The sequence below is a fragment of the Octodon degus genome, unplaced genomic scaffold, assembly GCF_000260255.1.
Source record: "Octodon degus isolate 3935 unplaced genomic scaffold, OctDeg1.0 scaffold00023, whole genome shotgun sequence".
In the NCBI taxonomy this organism is placed as follows: domain Eukaryota; kingdom Metazoa; phylum Chordata; class Mammalia; order Rodentia; family Octodontidae; genus Octodon; species Octodon degus.
The window spans coordinates 17,063,103-17,088,086 of NW_004524599.1; the positions used below are offsets into that span (position 1 = coordinate 17,063,103).

The 24,984-nt window shown below is 39.5% G+C and overlaps 1 protein-coding gene and 1 pseudogene across 2 annotated transcripts in view; both read left to right on the forward strand.

Moving 5' to 3' along the window:
• Gmds (GDP-mannose 4,6-dehydratase) overlaps nt 1-24,984 on the forward strand; it is a 577,953-nt gene that overhangs the window by 80,773 nt on the left and 472,196 nt on the right. The gene's annotated exons all lie outside the window — the stretch shown is intronic.
• LOC111815876 lies at nt 7,512-8,842 on the forward strand (annotated as a pseudogene).

A 24,984-nucleotide genomic window follows, 5' to 3' on the forward strand; every position in this document is an offset into this window, starting at 1 on the left:
TTTTTTTCTGAAACATTGGATCTGTTTGTCTTAGATGGTTTCTTGCTTCTGGAGTTTTTTGATTACAGTCTTATGCTATTATCGAGTAGGCTCATATATTTTCTAAAGTTGTAGTTAATTCTACAATTTTTTTCCTAATCTTTTATTCATTTATTTATTTGGTATAGGGTCTCACTACACAGCTTGGACTCACAGCGATCCTCCTGTCTCAGCCTCCCCAGCACTGGGATTATAGGCATGTACTACTACTTCCGGTTTTCAGGGCCCTCACTGTGTGCCCAGGGTTTCAGGGCCAGCACGGCATGCAGTACTGATACAGGGAAACCTCCAAATGACACAGGGAGAAAAATTGATCTCCCAACCTAAAGTGTACCTGGGAGAGGGGCAGGAGGGGGCCCTGAGTAGGTTGTCCCCAGGAAGCTGTCTTTTCCAGGGACTTTAATAAAGGAAAACCATGCAGTGAGGCAGGTCTAAGGTGGAAATCTACAATTTTGTTAGAATTAAGTTCTTTTTTTTTTTTTTCCTGAAGGAAACTTCAAAGGCGGTGTGCGAGTCTTCCATCAAGAGGTACATAATATCTGGTCATCTCTGTTTGATGCTTTCTGCCAGTGCTGTGCATTGTATAGCTCTTTTAATTCATTAAGGTTTGCAGATAGTGACATTGTAAGGTTGTCATTCTTTATTAATTCATTATAAAAAATAGATTTCCTCTTATCAGCTGTTTGTTTATCCTAAATCACATCTCATAGAAAAGATAGAATCATTGTTTGACTCTTTTATTTATTACTTTCAAATGAAGAAGCTGGTTTCCTAGTGTTTTTGTTTGCTAACATTACCATAACAGATTCTACAAACTTAGCTTTAACAGCAGAAATTAATTGTCATTGTTCAGGAGCCTGGAAGTCTAAGATCAGTGTTTCATCTGAGGCCTTTATCCGTGGGTGGTTGGTGGCATCCTTTACCTTTGCCTCTCAGGTTGTCTCTGAGTCTGTTTGTATCCTAATCTCTCTAACACAAACATGAGTCATATTGGATTAGAGTTCAACCTAATAACCTTGTTTTAGCTTAATTATCTCTTTAAGGTCTTCAGCTCCAAATACAGTGGTATTCAGAGTTGGGGTTAAGAGTTGAATCTGAATTGTTTAGGGGTTGGGGAAAGAGGATTCAATATATAACATCTACAGCTCATAATACAAAAAAGTTTTTTAAAGTACTGTGATGGGCACATTTCATGTGCATCAATTAATTACTCTCTCTCTCTCTCTCTCTCTCTCTCTCTCTCTCTCTCTCTCTCTCTTTGACCACCATTTCTTTATTGATGTTCAAATTTGTTTACTTGGGAGTCTTTTTATGTTGCTCAAGAGTCCTTCAGATAGAGCTCCAGTATACTTGGATGGATAGCTGTCTTATTTCTGGGTATGACAAGATGTTGTAGGCTTATTTTACTGCTCCAAAACTGAATCAGATATTCTTTCATCAGTCCTGATTCTTTCAGTGATGTATGGTGCTAGATGACACTCTTGTGTATTAATCCTGGAACTTCCTGGCTAGGTATTGGTTTGTTTTAATCATTGTAACAAGGCTCAATAGTTCAATAGTTAGGAGTGTCAATTCTGAGCTGGGCATATTGGCACATACCTGTAATATCAGCAGTCCGGGAGATTGAGGCAGGAGGATCACATGTTCGAGCCCATCCTGGGCAATTTAGCAACTTAGTGAGATCCTACCTGAAAATAAAAAAAAATGAAAAGAGGTCTGAGGATGTAGTTTATTAGGAAGGCCCTGAGTTTAATCCCTAGTAGCACGAGAAAGAAAAAAAGAAAAAGGGTGCTAACTCTGGAGATTAATATCACAAGAGAACCCAAACCTTTTATAATGGACAATGAACAAACTTATTCCAGAGGGAGATAATTTTTTTTTTTAAAGCTGTTCAGTGTATAAACACCCTTGAAAAAATACTTTAGGACAAAAGAGCAGTTGGTGCTTCTGCCTCCAAGATGTGCAGAAACATGAGCGTCCCATGAAGACTTGTTTTCCTCATTTCCTAGCAATAGCTGGTATGTGCAGATATACTCAGTCAGCCTCTGTCATTCCAATACAGGTTACAGTTGTCTTACAGTCATTTCCTGGCCAAAGTGTGAAGTTTTTTCTCTAACTAATTCCTTATTTAATATCATCTCATTTTTTGTTGCATGATTTTTGGACATATATTTTATGATACCTGGCACACTCATCAAAGCACTTTTTTTTTTTGTATTGGGAATCAAACTCAGGGCCTTGTACTAACCAGGCAGGTGCTGTACCTCTGAGCTATGCCCCTGGCCCATCAGTCCACATTCACAAGTCTTAATCTAGCCACCTTCAGAATTTCTCACCTATGAGTGCATGAAGCTTTGGGGGAACATCTGGATACAAGCTGTAACAGCACCCCTGCCCCATTCTTATGTTGGCAGCTCCTCACCAGTGTAATAGTATTGTCCAGTGGTGCTTGTATCTAATTTGTATTTAGCAACCAAGTCCATATGAGGCATCTACTTTAACCCCACTTGGGGAGATTCTTTTAAAATAAGCAGTTTATGTGTACTGACAGCCAGCCATTGTGGTACATGCCTGTAATCCCTCAAGAGGCTGAGGCAGGAGGATCACTGAGTTCAAGACTGGTTTCCAAAGTGAGCTCAAGGCCAGTCTGAACTGCATAGCGGGCCCCTGTCTCAAAAACACTAAAAAAAAAGTATAGCAAAGCATATATATACATATATATATATGTATATATATGTATATGTATATATATCCCCTTTTTGTTTGGTTTTGTGAGAGATGAAATTTTAAATATTTAAAATATTTAAAACATTTAAATATTGTAGGTGCAAAATAATCCAATATAGTCCAGTAGTTCATAATAGTCGTGAGTTATCCATAGGACTATCAATGTCAGAAGTTGTTGACTTGAGCCCCTTACAGCTCAGCATATTAATATGGCTTTACTTTTTATACCTCGTTTTTCTGAAGGACCATTTTGTATCTGTATATAAAATAGCATAGATATACAGCTACTTTCTTTTAATTCAATGAGAAGAAAGATTTGTTCTAATAGTGTTTGGACAGGATATCATGTCTGTATCTTGTACTATGAATAACTACTACAAAGACAACAATATTTAATGTATTAATTATTATAACTGTCCTAATAACCTAATTGAAACTGTCTCATTGCAATTTCTCAATAAAACTAATAAAAAGCATAAATATTTTGTGGTTTATGAGATATAAGCATAGTTAAGGCTTTTTCTAAACCGTCCTTTACCAAATCAATATGTATATACAGATGTGTATTATTTACATGAGACAAGTGCAGCCATCAGGTGTGATGGCAGCTTGGAGTCAGTGTTATGGCAAAGAGCAAGCATCACACTCTTTTTCTTGCAGCTTACAGAAACTTGGAACACTAACCAGGGGAAATGGAGAGAGTTGGGTTGTGGCCTTTGTTTATATATCTTAGATTTGAGGTTGAAAGTCAATAGCAGGTGTATCAGAAAAAGAAAAATGCTGGAAGAGTCAATACAGAGAAGTTACTATTGCTCGGTGCAGAGATGTGAACTAATACTGTGAAACTACTAGATCCAGGGGGTGGTCTTCATCTCCCTTAGCACTGGCTAGCATTCATTGTAAAGGAATTTTTGTTCTTGGGCAAACTTGTAAATGCTCTGAACAGGTTTAGGAGGCACCCTGGCACCCGTTTGCTCAGTTGGGAAATCCTTGTGCACTGCCTGCACTATGAATCAGTTGTTAGAGATGTAACAAAAAATTGCAAAATTTTGTTTCTCAAGGAATTAATGATTGAAGAGAGTAGCTTATACAACTTAGTGGAATGGATGCTGGCAGAATAGAAGAGTGTATGACTGGGGTGGAAGGAGGGTGCTAAGAGTCCTGGGTAATTCTCCAGGAGGAGTGCTGAGTGCTTGCGGCAGGGCCCACATTGTAGGTAGAGGCTGCCTGTAACGACACCTAAGAACAAACTGTATGTTGGGGTTGGGGGTATGCAAGGCAAGAGTTTAGGTGGACTAGTAGAGGGCCTTGTGTGTCTTCCTGTAAAGTATGGCTTGCTTTTGCAATAGGGGCCCTCTACAGCTGAAAAGGTTTGAGTCTGATCAGATTTGAGCTCCCAAAGATCATTCTTTGGATCAGGTTCTGGTGGATATGGAGTAGGGAACGAGTCCATGGGAGGAAGTGCACAGGGAACTCTGGCATTGGTAACACGGGGCAGTACCAAGGGCCAAGGAAATGAATGGGGCATGTCTGAATGCAACAGACTAGGAGAACTTACTGATTGATTTGGGGCAGTGCTTTTGCCTTTGAGCAACTAGGCAGGTATTAATTCCATTAACTGCCTGCTCACTCACATAAAGTGCTCCAGAAAGTCCAAGGAACTAAAGGTCTGAAAAGTGTCCAGCAGTTAAGCATCTAGGACGTCATTGGTGAATTCACTGAAATGAAACAGCTCAGTGATTCAGTTACACTTGTAAGTTGCTTGAGAGAAACAGTGGCCCAGCAGGTATCATAGGATTGCTTGGCAGTTCTGATGATGCAGTTGAAATCAGATCATCTTTATCTGTGGAGGCGATAGTGGGCTCTTGGATTTCCTTTGGCCTATTGCAGCTGCCTGGGATTAGGAATAGAGAATGCAAACAAGAGACTAAAGAAGGAAGCGTGGGATGGTACAGCTGGGTTTTGCCTAGAATGGGTTTGATTCTTAAGGTAGCAGCATCTTAGAAGAGTGGGGAGAACTATTTCTGTTGGCTGTGTTTTTACCGATGGAGATACTGAGGCCAGCTAATAAGAAATTCACTGCTGTAGGAAGAGCCCTGCTTCAGAGTAAAAGATCTAGATTTGCTTGACTTGTGCTGGGGAGGATATTTTAGTTTTGGTCTACATAAATCAGCCTTGCATTCCAGATGAAGACACTAATTCCGGGTATTTGTGGGTGGTGATTGGTGGTAGTAGTAGAGTATGTATAAGGTTCTAGGGTTTAGAGTCAGATTTGACTTTGAATTTCAGCAGAGGGAACTTTATTAACTTTCTTGAACTCCGAATCTTTTTTTTTTTTTTTTTGACTGAAAGTGAGGTTAAGACTAAAAAAGATACAGTAATTGTAATTAATTGCAATGTTTCTTTAGTACAGGTTCATGCACAGGGTAATAGCACAGAAGTGGCAGCTGTTCACTGTGTTCTTTTTTATTTTCATTGTTAGTCAGTGAGAACTGTTGGGACTTTCCCTGAGAGATTGTGTTACTTCATGGAGTTCCAGTATAATGCATACAGAAGTGGGTTTTCTATCACTATTCTGCCCAGTATTTGACATCCTTTTCTAGTATGAGACCTGTTTTCAGCTCTGGATAATGTTTTGCCATTTGTTCTGTGTCTTGCTCCTACTCTTATTGAAAACTTGTTGGATTTTCTCAATCTGTCATCCAGATTCTTCAACCTGTCTCAGATTTTCAGTCTCTTTATGAGTCATTTTTGATGCTTTTCCCCTGACATTTACTTTGTCGAATGCACTGATCAAGGCATCCTGGAATTTTTAATTTTATTGCCTCTATCTTATATTTTCACATTTGAATGCCTGTTTTCTATAACTGCACGTTTTTATTTCATATGTTCTGTTGTTGCATTGTGAATTGTATTATTTTGTCTCTTATGTATTTAAAGTTCTGTGGAGAATGTTCTGTCTGTCCTTTGTTATAAGAGCTGACATTCTTTTATGCACTCATGCTAAGAATACAGTGTGTGTCCTCTACAAGTATAGATGATGAAGCAAACATAAGTGGCCAGACAGAGGACGGCAGGTGGACCTCCCTAGTGAGATGGGCCCAGTCCAGTCTGCTGATGGTCTGAGTACACAAAACCAGTAAAGGGTGCCTGGTTCTCTTGAGTTATGAAGTGAAGGAAATATTTTCCTTCCTTTGCTTCAAACTGAAACATCTGCTCTGGAGTGTCCAACCTGCTTGCTTTTGGCCCAAAACCTACCCCATCAGCTCTTGTGGGTTTCCTGCCTCTGACTGAAACTCTCGGGGTTTCCATTCATAATTGCTACGTTCTGTCTCCCTGTCTTTCTTTTTTAATTAATTTTATTCAGATACAAATAGCAATGAGACAGCTTTAAAAGATTAGTAGGACAGTTACAATAATTAATACATTGCATATAGTTGTCTTTGTAGTAGTTATTCATAGTACAAGATACACACATGATATCCTGTCCAAACACTATTTGTACAAATCTTTCTTCTCACTGAATTAAGAGAAAGTAGCTGTATATCTATCCTATTTTGTATATGCAGATACAAAAATGGACCTTCATTTATATCACCTTTTTTGTTTAGTTTTGTCAGAGATGGGTATTCCATTGCTATTTAAATATTGTAGGTGCTTTCATTCTGCCAAATAATCCAATATAATCTAATATCTCTGTCTTTCTTGCCTACATCTCATCCCTCCCCTCCCCTCCTCTCCCCTCCCCTTCCCTCTATTTTTTGGGGGATCTTCTTGATTAATACAGATTTTGTTAAAAAATGCTTCTAGAAGAACAGAATTTTAAAGGTGTGTTTTATGAGTTAGGTCTGGGGTTTTTAGAATGTCCTTTCTAATCCAATCAGATTAAAAGTGGTAATGACTTTATTTCCAGTAGTGAAAAGATCACTGATGGTCTTATGTAGCAACAGGGCTACACACATTGTCATCATTGGATACTTTTAATCAGCCACTTATAAGAATCAAGTCTCAGGGCTGGGGAGATGGCTCAGTACAATAAGCACTTCCCTGGCAAGCGCAAGAGCCTGAGTTCAATCCCCAGTTCCGGGGGTGGGGTGGGGGGGACAAAGAAAAGAAAAAAGAAAAATCAAGTCTCTGGGTAATTGTGTATGTGATGTTTTGGGTCATTTTGGGTAAATTAACAAATAGAAAGAGGTTACATGGTTGCTTCTAATGCCATTGGGCAAAGGGATGAGCTCTGGGATTTAAATTTCTAGCTCAAACACCACATAAATTATCTAAAGGCTCTGTGTGCTTCCTGAAATAGATCCCTATTTCTTATAGCTATGGGACTGAAATTATTGAAAATTAAACCCAGAGTCTTATCCTGTGACTAGCTGAATTACAAATAAGGTAAATGTAGTCCTTTCTAGCTGCATGTAGTGTCTACTGTTAAAGAAAAGCTGTTTTAGCCCCCCTTGTTTGGGAAGGAATGGGACCTGGAAGGTGAAATGGGTATGTATATGAAAACTTAGCTGAAACTAGGGGATTTGAGCCCCTGAATTCTGATGAAGGCCATGAGCGTGGCCTTCCCACCCCAGTTGGAGTGGCCTCTGCCCCATCCATTGTCTGAGGGAGCTTTAGTGGCCTTCTCGAGGAAGTTTTTCTGTGGGTAATGCTGAGCCCCTTTCAGGGCCTACTCTCACCATCCTTCTTTGCTTCTAGGCCTGTAACTTCAGCAGGCCTCTGCCCGTGAGGTATGAAGTATGACCCATGGGGAAATATACACACACCAAAAGAACTGCATACATTTCCCAAATTGCACTCTGCCCGCTACAATAGAGGTATTGAACATTGGCAAAAAAAAAAAAACTCTATGAGGGTAAAGGAAAAGAAGTCTATGAATTGTTAGTCCTGGTAAAGTCCTCCTGCAGTCCAAGAACCAGATTACATCCAGAAATGTATCCAGAAAGAACCATCTGGAAGGAAAAGCTACTCTCTCCAATATTATTACCAGCTGTATTTTCCAGTTACAGGAAACAGGTATCAAAACTGTTTGCATGTGGAGAGACAGCTTTCATTGCACCCCAGTGTGAAATGATTCCAATTGAATGGGTTTGTGGAAGAATAGCAACTGGTCCTTTTCTTAAAAGAAATCCTGGTGTCATGGAAGGATTTAAGTTTTATCCACCTAAAGTGGAGCTATTTTTCAAGAATGATGCTAATAATGGTCCACAGTGGTCTGAGGGACAGCTAATTGATGCAAAATTTTGCTTTGCTGCACTTGTTATAGGCCAAACTGAAGTGGATATCATGAGTCATGCTACACAAGCTGTTTTTGAAATATTGGAGAAATCCTGGTTGCCCCAGAACTGTATACCAGTTGATGTGAAGATTGAATTTGGTGTTGATGTGACTACCAAAGAAATTGTTCTCGCTGATGTTATTGATAATGATTTCTGGAGACTCTGGCCCCCAGGAGATCAAAACCAGCAGAAAGACAAACAGTCGTATCGTGACCTCAAGCAAGTAACCTCTGAAGGGCTCCAGATGGTAAAGAAGAACTTTGCATGGGTTTCTAAGAGAGTACACTTGCTTCTGAAATAAAAAAATCAGTGCAGGGTTGTAATGTTGATGGGCTCAACTTCTGATCTTGGTCACTGAAAAAATCAAGAAGGGTTGAGGAAATTATGGGATTCCCTGTGAACTTTGAGTAACATCTGCCCATAAAGGCCCAGATGAAACCCTGAGGATTAAAGCTCAGTATGAAGGGGATGGCATTCCAACTGTGTTCATGGCAGTGGTGGACTGAAGCAATGGCTTAGGCCCAGTGATGTCTGGTAACACCGCATGTCCTGTTATTAGCTGTCATCCCCTCACATTAGACTGGGGAGCTCAGGATGCATGGTCTTCTCTAAGACTAGCCAGTGGTCTCGGCTGTTTGACCATACTTTCTCCAGAAGGATCAGCTTAGTTTGCTGCCCAGATATTTGGATTAAGCAACCACTTGGTATAGGCCACACTGTGAGCAAGCATATTGAACACATAGATTTCCTTGAAATAGCCTGACAAGAAAATCAGAGAATCTAATTTCTAAGAATGTCATTTCATTGGGTTGGGGGGTGTCCTAAACATTCCTAGTTTAGCTGCAGAAAAATAAACAAAATAGGAAAAAAAATGTTTCTTGGTCAGAGAAAACAAATAAAATTGATAATGAATAAATGCTTCTCTAGACACACACACACACACACACACACACACACACCAAATTGCAGAGAGAAATCTTAGGAACGTGTATTGGAATGGGTATTACTAGAGAGGGATAATGAGAGGAGGAAAGTAAAGTTAGATCAAGCCAAATTTGTTGACTTGGGCTCACAAGCAGAGATTCTGCATTGATGTTGCAGTCCAAAGCCCAGGAGGGCTCAGTTTGTTAGGTTGGTCCAATAGAACCCAAAGGTGATCCAAAGAGAGTGAGTTAGAAGTGATAGATTTATGTTGTTTTAATGCAGAGGAGAGGGTTCGAGCTTAGGGAGATTGAAATGGTATGTTGGATGCATCATTTAAGTCCTGCTCACATAGCCTGGAAAGGTCCAGAGGATAGCCTTTTCACCAGAACTGTAAAGAACAGCTAGGCAGGAGCTCCAGCATCCTCACAGAGTCTGTAATTGCTTTCTCTGCAGGAAAACCTTACAGTGGGAATTGCCGTCACTGAATTGGGAAAACTAAAAGCAGTGAAATAATTGGGTCCCAGGTGGTGGGGCCAAAGTAGTGACACTAGACCTAATGCAAGGTGGACAGAGCTACCATAATGGGCACCAGGGTTAAGGGAGCAGTCAGAGTAGAGTAGTCTGATTTGTGCAAACCCTTGGGATTGGCCATTTAATTATAGTGTTCCCAGAAGTGGAAGGAAGACAACCTTTTGTTTTTTTCCTCTTTGCGGTGCTGGGGATTAAACCAGGGGCCTCATGCATGCTAAGGAAGTGCTCTACCACTGACCTATGCTTTCAGCCTGACAACAAAATTCTTACTTCATCTCTGTGTGCAGAAAAGTTTTAGGTTAAATGCACAAAAGTCTAGCTTGAATTATTAAAACAGTCACAGTCTCTCAGTCCTTCCTAAATTTGAGCAAGTTTATAGATCCTTAGAATAAAGAGGAAGCCAGGTCCCCTTTAGGAAGGACCTCAGTACACTACTACAGTTTTTATCTTTTTTCCAGCCTTTTTTCTCAGGATAACTGTAAATTTGAATAAAAGAACTCATCACACCTATTAGGGACTACTGGATGCTGTCTCTAAGTTGGAACTAATTCCTGAAGATCTAAAAGATCACAGTGGTCCACTGTTGGAATATAGCCGCACAGGTTCAAGTGATCATTGAAGCTTTAGCTCTTGTCTGACCCTCAGTGAGTCTAGTATCCTCTTGGTCTATCCTGTGATTATTTCTGTAGTTCTAGAAGGCATCATTGGAACAGGCACACTTAGCAGCTGCCAGATTCCTACATTAATTCCCTGACTTAAAGCAGTGAAAGCTATTACAGTACACAAGGCCACCTCAACTTCCTTTATCTAGGAACATTATAAACCAAAAGCACTACTAGATTTATGAAGAGATTAGTCTTGTGACAAGAGCTTGAAGGATGCAGGCATGGTGTTCCTCAGTACATCTAGTTAAACTCTGCTATTTGGCATGTGAGGAGACAGGTGGATCTTGGAGAATGACAGAGGATTATTGTGAATTTAAATAGATGGTGATTCCAATTGCAGCTACTATACAGATGTGGTTTCATTGCTTAAAGCAAATAAACTTGCCCTCTGGTATCCAATATATAGTTATTGATGTGGCAGATCCCTTATTCTTTCTCTTAGTAAATACTGCCTGCTTGGAGATAGCTGCTTTCAGCGGTATACTTTCACTGTCCTGTCTCAGGAGTAAATAATTTTTTCCAGGACTAAAGTATATCATAGTTTAGTTTATAGGAATGTTGATTGCCTTTTTATCCTATAAGATACAGTGATACACTGATCTGTTACTTTGATGGTATTAGGTTTACTGGACCTAGTTAGCAAGAAGTTGGAACTTCACTGGACTTACTGGTAAGAGATTTGCATGTCAGAGAATGGAAAATAAACCTGATTTAAAAAGATATCTTTTGTGTCAGTGAAACCTGTAGGGTCCCCTGATGTGGGTATGTAGTGATACCCCTTCTAGGGTGGAGAAAAAGTTTGTGTATCTGGCCCCTCCTACATCAAGAAAGTGACACAATGCAGTTACCATTTGAATTTTGGGGTAACACCTTCCTTACTGGGGTGTGTTACTCTGCCTCATGTACTGATTGACCTGAAAAGCTGCTAGTTTTGAGTGGGGCCTAGAACAGGGGATCAGCTTTAGGCCTCAGCGCATTTGCCTATGCCACTTGGGCCATATAATCCTTCAGTATATAAGGTGTCAGTGGCATATGGGGAAGCAGTTTGGAGCTTTGGGAAGGCCCTATAGGGAAGCCATAGTGTAGGTGCCTAGGTTTTGAAGGAAAGTCGGGCCTTCCACTGCAGATCTCTACTCTTCCTTTTGAGAAAGAGGCCTTGGTCTGCTACTGACTCTTAGTAGATACTGAATGCTGCAAGATTACCATGTGACCTGAGTTGCCTTTGTGAATGTGAGCGCACCCAGAAGTACTCCATTGTCAAATGGAGGTTGTATGAGTATGGTCAGGCCTGAGTGGGCTTTATAGGGACGAGTAAGTTTTGGAGAAGTATTTCAAATGCACCTGTTCCTTGCTCCTGTTATACTACCTCCTCTTTCCCAGCCTGCACCTGTTCCTTACAGCCAGTTGGCAGAGGAAGAAAAGCCTCAGGTCTGGTTTTGAGTTGGTTTTGCATGGTCTGCATTCACTATCCCAACACAAATAGCTGTAGCACTATAGGCCATCTCTGGGCCATAAACTCAAGGACATCATTAAGGGAAATCTCAGTAGGCAGAACTTTGGGTATTGTTTCCTGGTTTTGTACTTTGCTTGGAAGGAGAAATGACCATATACACAATTATATTTTGGCTATGACCACTGATTCAGTGAAATGGCTAGGAAGTTGGAGCAAGTTGAAAAATCCATGACTTGGTTACAATCTTAGATCATACAATACCATCAGGGTCAAAAAACCCAGGTAACATTTTTTTTTTTAATTGTATTTACTTAGAAGCATTCAGAATGTCAACAAAACAGTTGCAACTTTTTTTGCAATTACAGAGTGGTATTCAGTTAACAGAACAACAATTATTTTGTATAAGCTGCATCAGAGACAACTGAAGATGAAAAACTACCGTCCCCATATATAACTAATTTGTGCTGTGCACCAACAAGAACCTGCTTTAAATCGCCATGCCAATTTACAACCCCCAGACTGTGCCAGGCAAGGTTAGTGGCTATTGAAAATACCACCAGGACAGGGCTATCTAAAGACACATTCGGTAGTGTGTTAACTATACAAAAAAAAGACACTGTACAGTTTAAAAACAAATCTTACACAGCCTTACATTTCAATTTTTTTTTTCTTCAAAAGGAGTGAGTTGTGTACAGGGGGATTAAATGCTTTATAGACAAGAAAAAAAAACTGCGCTAGAACCAACTTATTCATCATCATCCTCTTCTTCATCCTCCTCATCCTCTTCTTCATCTTCTTCTTCCTCTTCATCCTCATCTTCCTCATCCTCCTCCTCTTCCTTCTTTTTCTTGCTTTTTTCAGCCTTCACGACTCCCTTTTTTGCTGCATCAGGTTTTCCTTCAGCCCGGTAGGCAGCGATGTCCTTTTCATACTTCTCCTTCAGCTTAGCAGCCTTCTTCTCATATGGCTGCTTGTCATCTGCTGCAGTATTATTCCACATTTCTCCAAGTTTCTTTGCAACATCACCAATGGAGAGGCCAGGATGTTCTCCTTTGATTTTTGGGCGATACTCAGAACAGAACAAGAAGAAAGCCGAAGGAGGCCTCTTGGGCGCATTGGGATCCTTGAACTTCTTTTTTGTTTCTCCTTTAGGAGGAATATAAGTTTTCATTTCTTTCATAACGAGCCTTGTCCGCCTTTGCCATATCTTCAGATTTTCCTTTTTCTTTAGCAGACATGGTCTTCCACCTCTCTGAGCACTTCTTCGAAAACTCTGAGAAGTTAACGGAAGCATCTGGGTGCTTTTTCTTGTGCTCCTCTCGGCAAGTTTGCACAAAGAATGCATATGATGACATCTTGCCTCTCGGCTTCTTAGGATCTCCTTTGCCCATGTTTACTTGTTTTCCTCAGCGAGGTACAGAGTCGCCCAGTGCCCGTCCGGCTCTCACTTGCCCCGGTGCTGTCTCTGTGGAGCTCAATGTACTGCAGTGGCTGTGACAGCGGGAGCCAGACGCAGCCTCCTTACTCTCTCCGCTCTGTAACCCCAGGTAACATTTTGATGTTGGATCTTGGTGGACACCTTCACATAGGGAGAACTGGGTCACTTCTTTTGAGAACTCTAAACCCTGATCTCAGGATCATAATCATAGATTAAAGTTTTATCATTGTGATGATATTTCTCAAAAAGCTGGAAGCTGGAATAGCCAGGATTGAATAACTCCAATGAAACTTACTGCATTGCATGTTAATCTGTCGTTTGTGAGCCAGGATTTCAGGGCACAATACAGTCCTCTCAACTACAGCCCAGAATTGACTGAGTACGCTAAACACATGGAGTTCTGAAAAGCAGTGTTCCTCAGCTTCAATGTGCTGCTTCTCATCTGAGATCCCTGCCTTTCCCTTGGATGTTACCCTGCAGCACATTTACTGTAGTCTTTCACCACACCTCATATCTTTGCTGTTTTTCTCATTCAGAGAGGTGAAACTCTGAATATAAGGGCTTATTAGAATGTTTAAGAAATGATGTACATATAAAGTAGCCTGAGCAATGGGTGCACTGTTGCATCTCCATCATAACAGTGCTCCTTTTCACAAACTGCTTTTGGTATAGCAGTTTTTGTCAAATAAAACTTTCAGTGTGTCACCTTATTCATTCACTGGGTCCAAAACTGTGTGATTTGCTGCTTGTCAACACAATTAAAATGGCCATGAAAGGTATATAGTTTGAATTTCTTCAAGGCACTGAGGCAGCCATGAGAGTGCAACTAAAGACACTTGTGCAAGAGACTGCCCAGAAAGTGGAAAGAGTGATAGAGAAAATGTTCAAAGCAAGGGGGAGGGTTAGAAAGAGGAATTAATGCTAGTGTGTCTCTTACTGTAATATAATTAAAAACTCATTGTAGTTTTTTATTGCACATGGTATTTATGTCCCATGTGAATGCCCACTCGAAAGGTAACCTCAGTTGCAGCAGATTCTGTGAAGTCCTTCTGACAACATTTTCCATGGCTGCTGCTTGGCCTTTTCCCCTGGTCACCTTGTTGTCCAATGGGCTCATCAGTAAAGTGATTCTAGGAGGCTCACCTGACCATGGCTGTTGCTGAGTGTCTATAGATTAGCTGCCCCTCATGATCTGGGTGCTATGTGATTTACCACAAACAACTTGGTTATTATACTTGAGTCCAGTTTGCTTGCAGGAGGTCTGACTGGTACTTAAGTGATTCCATTCTCTGGATGATCAGCCAGCAACCTGGGAGGAACAGCATTTTGCTTTTATACAAACAGATGATTATTTTAGATACAGATTTGCCTTCCATGCATGTGGCACTTCTGCCCAAACTACATCTGTGGACCTACAGAATGCCTCATTCTCTGTCATAGTATTCTGCATGGTGCAGCTTCTGATCGGAGAACTTATTCACACAAATGAAGTGTGACAGTGGCCTTGTCTTGTTCCATACCTCCTTGAAGGCGATACTTCAGTAGGACAATAGAATGGCCTTAAAAGGGTGCTGTTAAAGTGTCAGGTAGATGGCAGTTATTTACATGACTGCAGCAAGGTTCTCCAGAAGGCTGTACATATTCTAAATCAGTATTGTGGTACTGTTTCTCTCATAGCCATGATTCACAGGCCCAGGTGTCAGGGCATGGAAATGAGAGTGATACCACTCACCATTAATCCTAGAGAAGTGCTAGCAAACGTTTTGTTTCTTGACCCCATGACTTCATGCTCTGCTGGCCTAGAGTGCTTGATTCTGAGGGGTAGTGTGCTTTCATCAGGAGTCATAAGCATGGTTCTTTGGAGTTGGAAAGTAAGCCTGCCACTCCGCCACTTTGGATGCTACTGACCAAACAGTTGAAGGGGCTACACTTGTATTGGAGTAGTTGATCCTGACTACCAAAGTGCTTTGGAGGGAAAAAGAGCATATGTGCGACACAGAAGAAACTTCAGAATGTTTTCAGAATTGCTGCACCCTTTTAATGGGTAATTAAAACAACCCAGTCAACCAGGACTATGAATAGCCCACTCTTCAGGACTCATGGCTTGGGCAACCCTACCAGGTAAAGAATCACAGGCAACTGAGGTGCTGCGGAAGACAACAAAAGTACCGAGCGAGAAGGAGGCACTGTACCAGCTGTGGCTGTGGCAGTAAAAGAACCAAGTACTGTATTTGTCAGGAGTATTTTCTCTGTTTTGTTATGATGCATTTGGGTATGTGTGTATATTATATGAAATAAACGTATCAAATAAATCTTTGTTTTCCATCAGTTAGTCCCTTAAGATGTAAGATCTGTTACATACATTGATCTTATGTCACAGTACTTAGCACTGATTTTACATCACAGTTTTTAACTTTATGGGATATCAGAGAGAAGAGTGACATCACTCAAGGGTTTACCTCCTCTTCTGGGGAAGAGGTTGGTGCATTTTGGGTTGTACACATCATAGTTGTATCATGTTGGGCAGATTTATGATCTTGTTATTGTCTTGCATACTAAGTGTGGCTTAGGAAGATGCTGATGCTGCCAAATTGCTAAGGGGTACACACACATGGGCGTGTACACACACACACACACACGACACACAGAGTAGTTTCTGGATGAGAAGAACATTGACTAGGTAGAGTGAGTATAACAGATTGTCCTCCTTAATATGATGAACTGATCCAGTCAGGTCAAGTCCTCAGCATAACAAAAGACTACCTTTCCTATCTGTAAGAAAGAACTCCTCTTCCCCTGTGTGAGCTTGGATATGGATCTTCTTGCTTTGAACTTAAACACTGACTTCTCTTTGGATCTGCCAGCTTTTATGCCATCCTGGTCTGTGTGGACCAGCTTGAGAGTCCTACATGAAACATGATATAGGTAGCCAATTCCACCTGTGATTCAGGGCAGGTGACATGATTTCGTGCACTGCTGCTGCTGTTGTGCACCAGTTGTTACAGTCTGTGTTCGTTGTTCACACTGCCTCATCTGACTGCCCTTCAGTATTCTGGTCTCTAAAGTACATGCCATCAGTGTTGATGGACAGCTCAGGAGCTTTCCCAGACTACCCCTAGGACAGTTTCATGTCAGCATAGTAGTGTTGGGGTCAGTGGGAAGAGTAGAGGGCTACTGAAATCAGCTGGCTGTTCTCTATGTTTTTATTTTTAAATGTGGTCTGTGAGCAGGTAGGTGATAGAGAGGAGTGGCTTCAGGCACATGAAATGGCAGACGTGAAAAGGAGACCCCCAGAAATTGGAGAGCTAGAGGGAACTTGATCCTCTGCATCAGAAGACGAGGATATACCTGCTGGTCTGACCTCTTAGTCCAGGCCACGCCTTAGAAGTTACTAAATAATATGTGGGTCTCAAGTCTACTCAAGTAGACAAGTACCAGGAAGATATGTAGGATATATTTGTTGGAAAGTTCTAGCATGTTTGATTCTATCATTTAAACCAGGAATAATTTTACTAGCACTAAGTATGGCCATTTTAGGTGTGAAGTGCATCCAACCCTGACAGCATGCCACTGGAGAAATGAAAAACAGTCTCCTCTTATGTGAGTAATCAATTTCTGCTTTCTCTGTGCAGACAAGAGAAGGCCCTGAAGAGGTATAAGAAAAAATTGTGGGAAAAATAATTGAAAACATATGTCTGTTACTGGATTTTAGCCACAGAAAATCATACTTCTTAATTTGTGGAACAGTGATGTTCCATGGCAGGAGAGTTTGACAACCACTGAACTTGTCTGGTCCCTTTCACCAATACAATGGGCTGGCCTTGTCTGCTGTGGCTCATTCACTAGTCCAAGAGCACTGGTATACGACTAAAACCAGGGGCTCACGTGTTCATTACATGTGCTGTCTGTTTTTTGGCAAGGGCTGCTGCGTGAGTGTGTGCGTGTGTGTATGTGTGTGTGTGTGTGTGTGTGTGTGTAAGAGAGAGAGAGAGAAAGAGAGGGAGGGAGGGAGAGTCAGAGGGAGAGGCAGAGGCAGAGGGAGAGGGAGAGAAAGGGAGAAGGAGAGAAAGGGAGAAGGAGAGGGCAAGGGAGAGGGAGAAAAGCAGAAGAGAGGAAGAGAGATTGATTAAAAAGGTACTGGGACGTATATCCTGGTGTGTATGGCTCTGGGGCCAGTTTAGTCTCAAGAGGTTTTGCCTATGAAAGCAGTGACCTTATCAGGCATAGACAATTTCCTGTGTCATTATGATGTTCCTTGGCACGATATTATTTTTCTTGGTGATATATTATGATATAAAACATGCGCAGAGGGCCAGCCTTGTTTTTCATGAGTGAATTAGCTGTATTGTATTTTATCTGTGGCAAATCTTGCTTTCCAGTTTATTGACAGTGCCTCCTGTCATTAGTGACTTGCTTGGATGAGGTCTTGGCTTTCTCCCCTCTTATTCTGACTTTTAAAGCAGCCCGAGTCACAGCCAGGAAGTTCTTTGAAACCAAAGCCTTTGGCCCTTACTTGTGTTTCAGGGATGGTTAGGAATAGTAACTCTGCCTAAAAAGGGATGCTTTGGCTTCTCTGTTTTCACCCACCTCATGTGTGTTCCTGCTCTGTCCTAAGAAGTTGGACAGAGGGTCATGATGGGGCCCTAGGGGCTCCTAGCCGCCTCTGGGTCAGTGCTTCACAGCACAGCTTTGTTAAGATGCTGAAAATGAATTTCCAGATCCTCAAGTGGACCAAAGAGAAACATAAAACCTCAAAGAAGCGTGTGAAGGCAGCTCTGCGCCCTCTGCCTAACTACCCACAGTGTGCAAGGTGGTATGTGCAGTGGAGACTCCGTTACACCTGCAGCTGTTCATGTCACTGGTACCATTCAAGTAGCTTGTTTGTTTGATGAGCAAGACTAGCCTCTCAATAGAATTAAAGATTATAGTTTTAAATTTGTATTATACTTTTGATTACATTGAATAAGCTGGTTTTTCAGTTTGCAAGAATAACAAAGTTATTCAGAGAATAACTTAAAATATTTATGATATTTATTGAAATATTTAGTTTTGTTGTTTTAGTAAGCTAAGCTTCACAAATGATAACATCAGAACCTGCTATACCAGTAGCAGTAGCTGAAAGAAATTTCTCTGTGACTTGAAAAATTATCTTTAAAGAATAATTTTTTTTTAAAAAAAGAATTACTACAGTAGAGTTAGTGCCAGATCAGGGCTGAGCCCACCCTAGTTTTTTCAGCCAAAATAGAGTTTATAGTTTCTACATATTAAGTGGGATTGCGTAGTGTTCTCTCATCAAGTGTTCATGAAGATTAGATGAAAGCAGTCACGTACATGTTTAGCATAAAGCTTGGGCCTTCCACAAATGTCAACAGCTATTATTCTTCTGGTGAACAATCACTATTCAAAATGTATTCCTCTTAAGAGTTCAGATGTCAGACTTTGGCTTATATTTCTATTTATAAAGAAAAATAATTGTATGTAGCAAAAACTGCTTTTTTAGTGGAGAGAAATTCATGTTTATCCTTCTTTATATATTTAAACTTAAATAGCTCATGCATATATCCCAGTAACTCTAAAATAATCGAATTGTATTTTTAGCTAAAGCATTTTTGTTGGCCAGCTTGTTCATGGTGCTGTAACTGCATATTTTTACATCTTGGAAAGAATTTTGTTGTTGTTGTTGTTATTGATACAGGGCCTCGCTAGCTCATTCAGACCTGTAGTGATCATCCTATCTCAGCCTCCCCAGCTGTGGGATTACAAGCCTGCGCCTGGTTCTGGTACTGGCACAGCGCACCCAGGGTTCTGGGGCAGGCACAGCATGTGGTACGGCAGATTGAACAGTGGTCCTTGTGCTTGCCAGGCACATGCTTAGACTGCTGAGCTATCCCCCCAGTAGTAGAAAGAATTTTTCAAAATAACTTTTTTTTTGCTTAAATTTAATAAGCAACAAAATTCTAAAAGTTTCGAAGAAACATGCAGTGTACTTTTTTGTAGTGAACTATATTCAGTATTGCATACCCAGGTCACATAATTGCTGAAATCCCCCTTTCCTCCTGTCCAGTTTTTGATGATTTCTTTTTCTGCAAGAGTTAATCCTGATGATTCTGATGCAAGCAGCAGTGTATTTGTCGACATTTACAAAACTTGACTCCCTGCCTTCAGGGTGGAAGGAGTTAACGATGGACACACCATTCATGCCAGTGGATAGGAAGCTGTAGTGACCATGTCTGAGAGGACTGGCGTGAGTGAAGGTTCAGGGCGCACTCAGAAGGGATTTGCTAGGCCCTCATTTCACCTTCACTCCCTTCTTCCCCCAGTGCTGAAGCTACTGTTTTATCAGCAGCCACATGGCCAGCAGGTATCCAAGCAGTTTACACTGAGGAGTGAGTGGTCTGGTTTCATGATTCTTACTGAAGTGGAAGGTCCTGTGCTGAGGTCCTCTGAAACATCACATCCATTTAATGGAGGGGAGGCATCATTGTATTTTGATGTCTAGATTGTATCTGTTTTGAAATTGATTGGAAAGTTCGCCCCACAATTCTTTTACGTTTGTCAGAAAAAAACTAAAAAACAAAAAAGAACATAGCTCGTGATCATCATAGGATATATTTATGGTCTACTTTGGTGTCGTGTTCTTACCATACTTCAGAAAATACTGCTTTACCATAGATTAAGGGATCCTACCCAAGGGAGTTCTTTGAATGTTAACCTAGAGACTTTTGGTTTCTGTTTCCATTATGTATACAAACGGGTTTTTTTTTTTTTTTTCTTTTTCTTTTTAACATTACTAGTAGCATGAAGGGAAAATAAAATTTGGAACCAGCAAGGTGATGAAAAGGCCACTGTGGGAGTTGAACATGAAAGAATGCTGCTTTCATGAGGAGGGAGGTATTGATGTGGTTTTGGGGGCTGAGGTTTGTTTTTGTTTCTGCTACCATCTTAGAGACAATAATGAATCAGAACTGTATCAGGCAGGCAGGTCTTAATGCCCATTTCCAAACAGAGATGTCTCTCTTAGATACACAGGGAAAGGCTCACAGAGACCGCCTGTATTTGTTGTGCTTCTCAGCTTACCCTTGAGGAATAAAAGAATCCTGCTGAACAGTGCCAGCATTAGTTTAGGGTGAAACTCATAATTATATTGGGTAATAAAGGAATTTAAAAATTCCCGTTTTTTTTCCTGTGGCTCTCTTTCACAAATCAGACTTATGGTGAAATACTTTTGCAAGTGTTTCCATTCATCTAGACTGATGCAAGATGCCTAGTGCCTTGCGGTTTTCTAATTACCGAAGCCCTAATTTCTTTGGCACATTTCTCTTCTGTCTGTAGATTTCCTTCTGGCAGCAGAAATGTTTACCCACGTGACAAGATGAACATTGGCATCTCTAGTCTGGTGCAGACAATATGTGGATGCTGAGAGTAAGCACGAGATGGGCACTCTTAGGTTTTGGTCAGTTGTTGGTCAGATGACTGAGATACAGATTTCTTACCACTTACTGTTCTCTAGGTCTCACTTCATAGGTGCTTGCATTTCACCACAGAAATGATGTAATGCCACATTCAGAGAGAGATGAGAGAAGACTCTGAGTGTACCTGGACCACTGTTTCAGGGAGTGCTGGCTGGGACCTTGCTGCCCGTGATATGACTTGCAGAGAGCCTGTGAGATCTGGACTGTCTGGGCCCTGCCCAATCCTCTGAAGGAGAGCTTGCATTTTAAAAACATGCCAGGCAACTTGGAGGCACAGTAATGTTTAAGAAATTCTGCCTCAGAACTTGTCGAATCAGTAAACAATCCCATTGTGTTACATACTACCATTAGAAATGGAGTTTTTAGTGTGTTTATCAGCCATTGCAGTACTTTGCACAAAGGCTAAATTCTGGAATGTGAGGGAATAAAAGTTTATTGCATGCATAGCTAGAGGAAAAAATCTGAGTTAGTTGTCCATGTTTCTCTTTAATAGAAATTTGGAGATTGGCTTATGCGGTCTTCTATAACTTTAGCAGAGAAAACCTGCGACTTTGGCTTCCTTGTTTAAAATCTAGTGCTTTCTTAACTTTTGCTTTAACAGGGCATTGAAGAAAGCAAGTATACACACTTGGTGTGTATAAAGAAATTAGAAGTGTATCAGAGTAGAGTCAAGAAGTTCTTATACTAGAGACAAAAGTAATAGTTATCCCCTTACAAATTTTAAAGTATGTTGGTTTTGATTATACCTTTGTTTTTACCTGCCTTTAGTATAAAATAGCAGCAATTAACTTTGGGTCATATCTTGAAGTTTAAATTATTTTGGGAGTTTTAAACAAAAAGTATCAAAACTTTGCTTTAATTGTTATCAAAGAAATTCTGTAAAATCAGTGGCATTTTAGTTCGTTATGAAAGTCTTTACTTGATTGCATGCATTATTCTTATTTGTTTCTTCATGTTCCTCACTGTTTATTTGTTGAGCATATGCTTTGGGCTGATGCTGTGCAAGGCAGGGCTTCATACGATTGAACACTGTTCTGTTTTTTTTTTTTTTTAAAGTTGACAATAATAGTGACATGTAGATAATTACATTGCCACAGGAGGTATTTTTGAATAATTGATAATTTCTCTACCTGTAGTATTTGTCCATTTTCAACTTCAAATTAAGATATATAAATAACTTACATGTATAGGAGAATCAGCTTTTAAGGCACTGTATAATACATTTAAATTTCTAAGCCCTGAATCAGAAAGTGGTGTCAGCTGAAAAGATTTTAGAACAAGAAAACCTTACCCAATCTATTTAGATTTTTCTTAACAGCTAGCAAAAAAATACATTGCCTTTTTGAATGATTAAAAAGTATAAAAATAGAGCTAACACTCAGGTCTAATAAATGCCAAAAATATTGAAAAATTTAAACTTATTTTGTAATTGGTTTATTTCTTTATACCTTAGTTTCATTTTATAGTAAGTCAGCTTAAAAATCTTTTTAAATTGACCATTATATTTAGTTTTCGTTTATAGGAACTCCCATTTGTGACATCTTCCCAACTGGATTAAAAGGGCCTTTCAACAGAGATGCAGATTCTTGTTGTCTATGACAAAAAAGAACAAAAACTCTATAAAGTTGTTGCAGTTTTCTCTGAGCATTACTGGGCAGCTCATGTATTTATATAATGTCTATCCCAAGTGTCTCTCGGGCAGGTGTCATTTCCACCAGTCGATTCTTGTATTGAATAAATTTGATAAAATTGTTGTTTTTATGTTTCCTGTTATAAAAATACTGAAAAATATGCAATTTCTGGCCATCCTGTATATAAATAATCAAACTGGTAAGTGGTTAGCAAGAGCCTGGCACCGTGGCTGTCTTTGCACTTCATCGTTTTTGAGGAATGCTCCAAGTGCTCCATTAGCAGGGAACTCCACTGCACACAGTGTCTGAATCTGAAAAATTTAAAACAAGGAGGTTCTTCTTATCTATGGTCTGGGACCTCCCGTACTAATCTGCTGTGATATTTAGATGCAATTAGGTTAAAATGTGGAGCTGTCAGATATTGGTAGTAAGGAAGCGGACTGCTTCCTTGTAAATGGGGGAGCCATTTATAAGAGAGGTCCAGAATCAATTTTGGATGTTTGGTCACATGTCTGCCTGTAAAAGACATCCACCCAAATGGTAACAACTTTTCATAGCAGGCTGTTGGAAACTGTCCAATTTTTTGGTTCTTTTATTGTCAAATTAGGAGAAAAATCTTTGTCTTTTGTAGTTCAGCTCTTTCCTTGTTTTTTTTTTTTTTTTTTTTTTTTCCTGGAACTATTAAAGATAGAAAAGATAAACTTGATTGTGGAGAATTATTAATTGGCAGGAAAAGTATTCTTATGTTTAATATTTGCATTATTACACAGGGTACGTAAAACCTCACTTGAAGTGAGTCATTTTACATTTTTGAAGTTGTCAATATTTATCTGGTATTTGTGGAGGAAATGAGAAAAGCATCCTTCATAGGAGAGCCTTACCTCTGATTTTGAAAAATTATCATTATTATTTTTTGTTTTTTAGGAATTCAGCAATGGTTGCTGTATTGCATAATGTTGTCCTTGAATTAGTTGTTCAGATTACCAGCTATAAGCATGCAAAATTAGAAAAAAGAGTTATAAGACATTTAAAAGGACAACAAGAAAGAAAGAGACAAATTTAAGTATCTGCTGCTCCTCTCTGTGGACCGGCAGAAATCAGCAGTACAGTTATCCAACCCATCCTGCATACATGCATAGATATATCTTTCTCCCCCTTCTTTCCCACTCCTGTCCTTTTCCTCATCCCAATGGATAAATTGTTTTAAGAATAAAATATGATTATATTATGAGTTGAAAAAATATACTTTTTAAGGGAAAATTTGAAGTTAAAAAACTGCAGGTAAATTGTTGAATATTGATAATTTTATGTGGTTCAACTTTATAATAAACTGATTTGGTCTAAATTAACCTTCTATTTTTCTCCTCATCTTCTCAGTCAGAAACTTTTTACTGAATTCGCTTTTAGCCAGCTAACATTCAACTGAAGCTTGAGGCTCATCACAAATTTAGGTCCTTATTAATAGTTTAAAAAGAAGTATTTTTTATCCTGATCATTTGTATAATTGCATCCATAGATATATTTACTGGTATAACTTCTATTTAATGTTCTAATCCTAAGAAGTCTTCAAGAGAACAAGCTTGGGTGGTACTAGACAATAAATGTCTGGAAACAAATGGCCTAGGTTTAGGTGGAAAAATCTTTTACTGAATTTGAGTTGGAAAAGAGTTGGTGCATACTTGTGGTCACTGCTTTTCTTTCCTACTTTATGTGCCAAAATCTGAATTATAGATCCTAACCACTTCCCAGTATCTTAATTTAATTTTGAATATGAGTGTTTTTAAGTATTTTTGTGTATTTTAGTGTAAATTATTAATAGCAATCTGAATAAAAACAAAATATAGTTATTTGATATTAAGCAGACCTCTGAAACAGAAGTAAAAGAGTTCACTAATAGGATTTTTGTATATATTCACAAACCATTTTCCTTTTAAGTCCAAAAAAATGTGGGCTGGGCCAATAGCTCAAGAAGAAAGACTAAGGCTGGCAACTAAATATATTTCATGATTTTTTCCATTTTTGTGTTTAAAATCTACCATGAAATATCAAAATCACTTTATTTAAATTTTCAATAGCTACAATTGTGTTTTGAAGTTGTATGTATCATTGAGAAAAATAGGAAATTTTTACGTGTAAAATATGAAAGTATTCTTTATTGTTTTTATAAAGTACTATACAGATTATAGAAAAATCAGATTTTAAAATCTCTTTATCCCTAGTGCTCTGTCCTTTCTTTATAGTACAGTTTTTACTGAATCTTTTGAGAAACACTTTTATGCTCACACCAATAAATATCCTTTAAAATCTACTTAAATATTCTGTTCTATATATAATTCTGCCTCTTTCTGAGGTAGACTTTTTTTTTTCGTGCACATGTGTATAATTGATCGTAAGTTATTTAGTGTTTTGTGACTGAAATTCTTCAGTAGAAATGCTGGACCAGAAGGCATCTGTGCCTCTAAATTGTCCCCTAAAGTTATATGTGCTGGTAGTACTGTGTGGGAAAAGTGTCTTGTTGTTGCAGTGGGTGTCTGTGGCTTTTTAGCACGTGTCCATTTCTAGGTGAAAAGTATGGTGTCTCCTTTTGAGTAGGGGTTAATATCTTTTCATATGTGTTTGTTTATAAATTCATTTCAACAGAAATGAATTTCTATTCATTTCTGTTAATTTTCTGTTGTCTGTTTGTCATCTGCTGTTTTCTTATTGGGCATTAGGGTTTTTTTTTTATTTTTAGAAACAGGCGTGGCATGCTTGGGCATTAGTTCTTATTTTTGTGATATTGGAGATAATTTTTTTCTTCTCTCTCTCTCTCTCTCTCT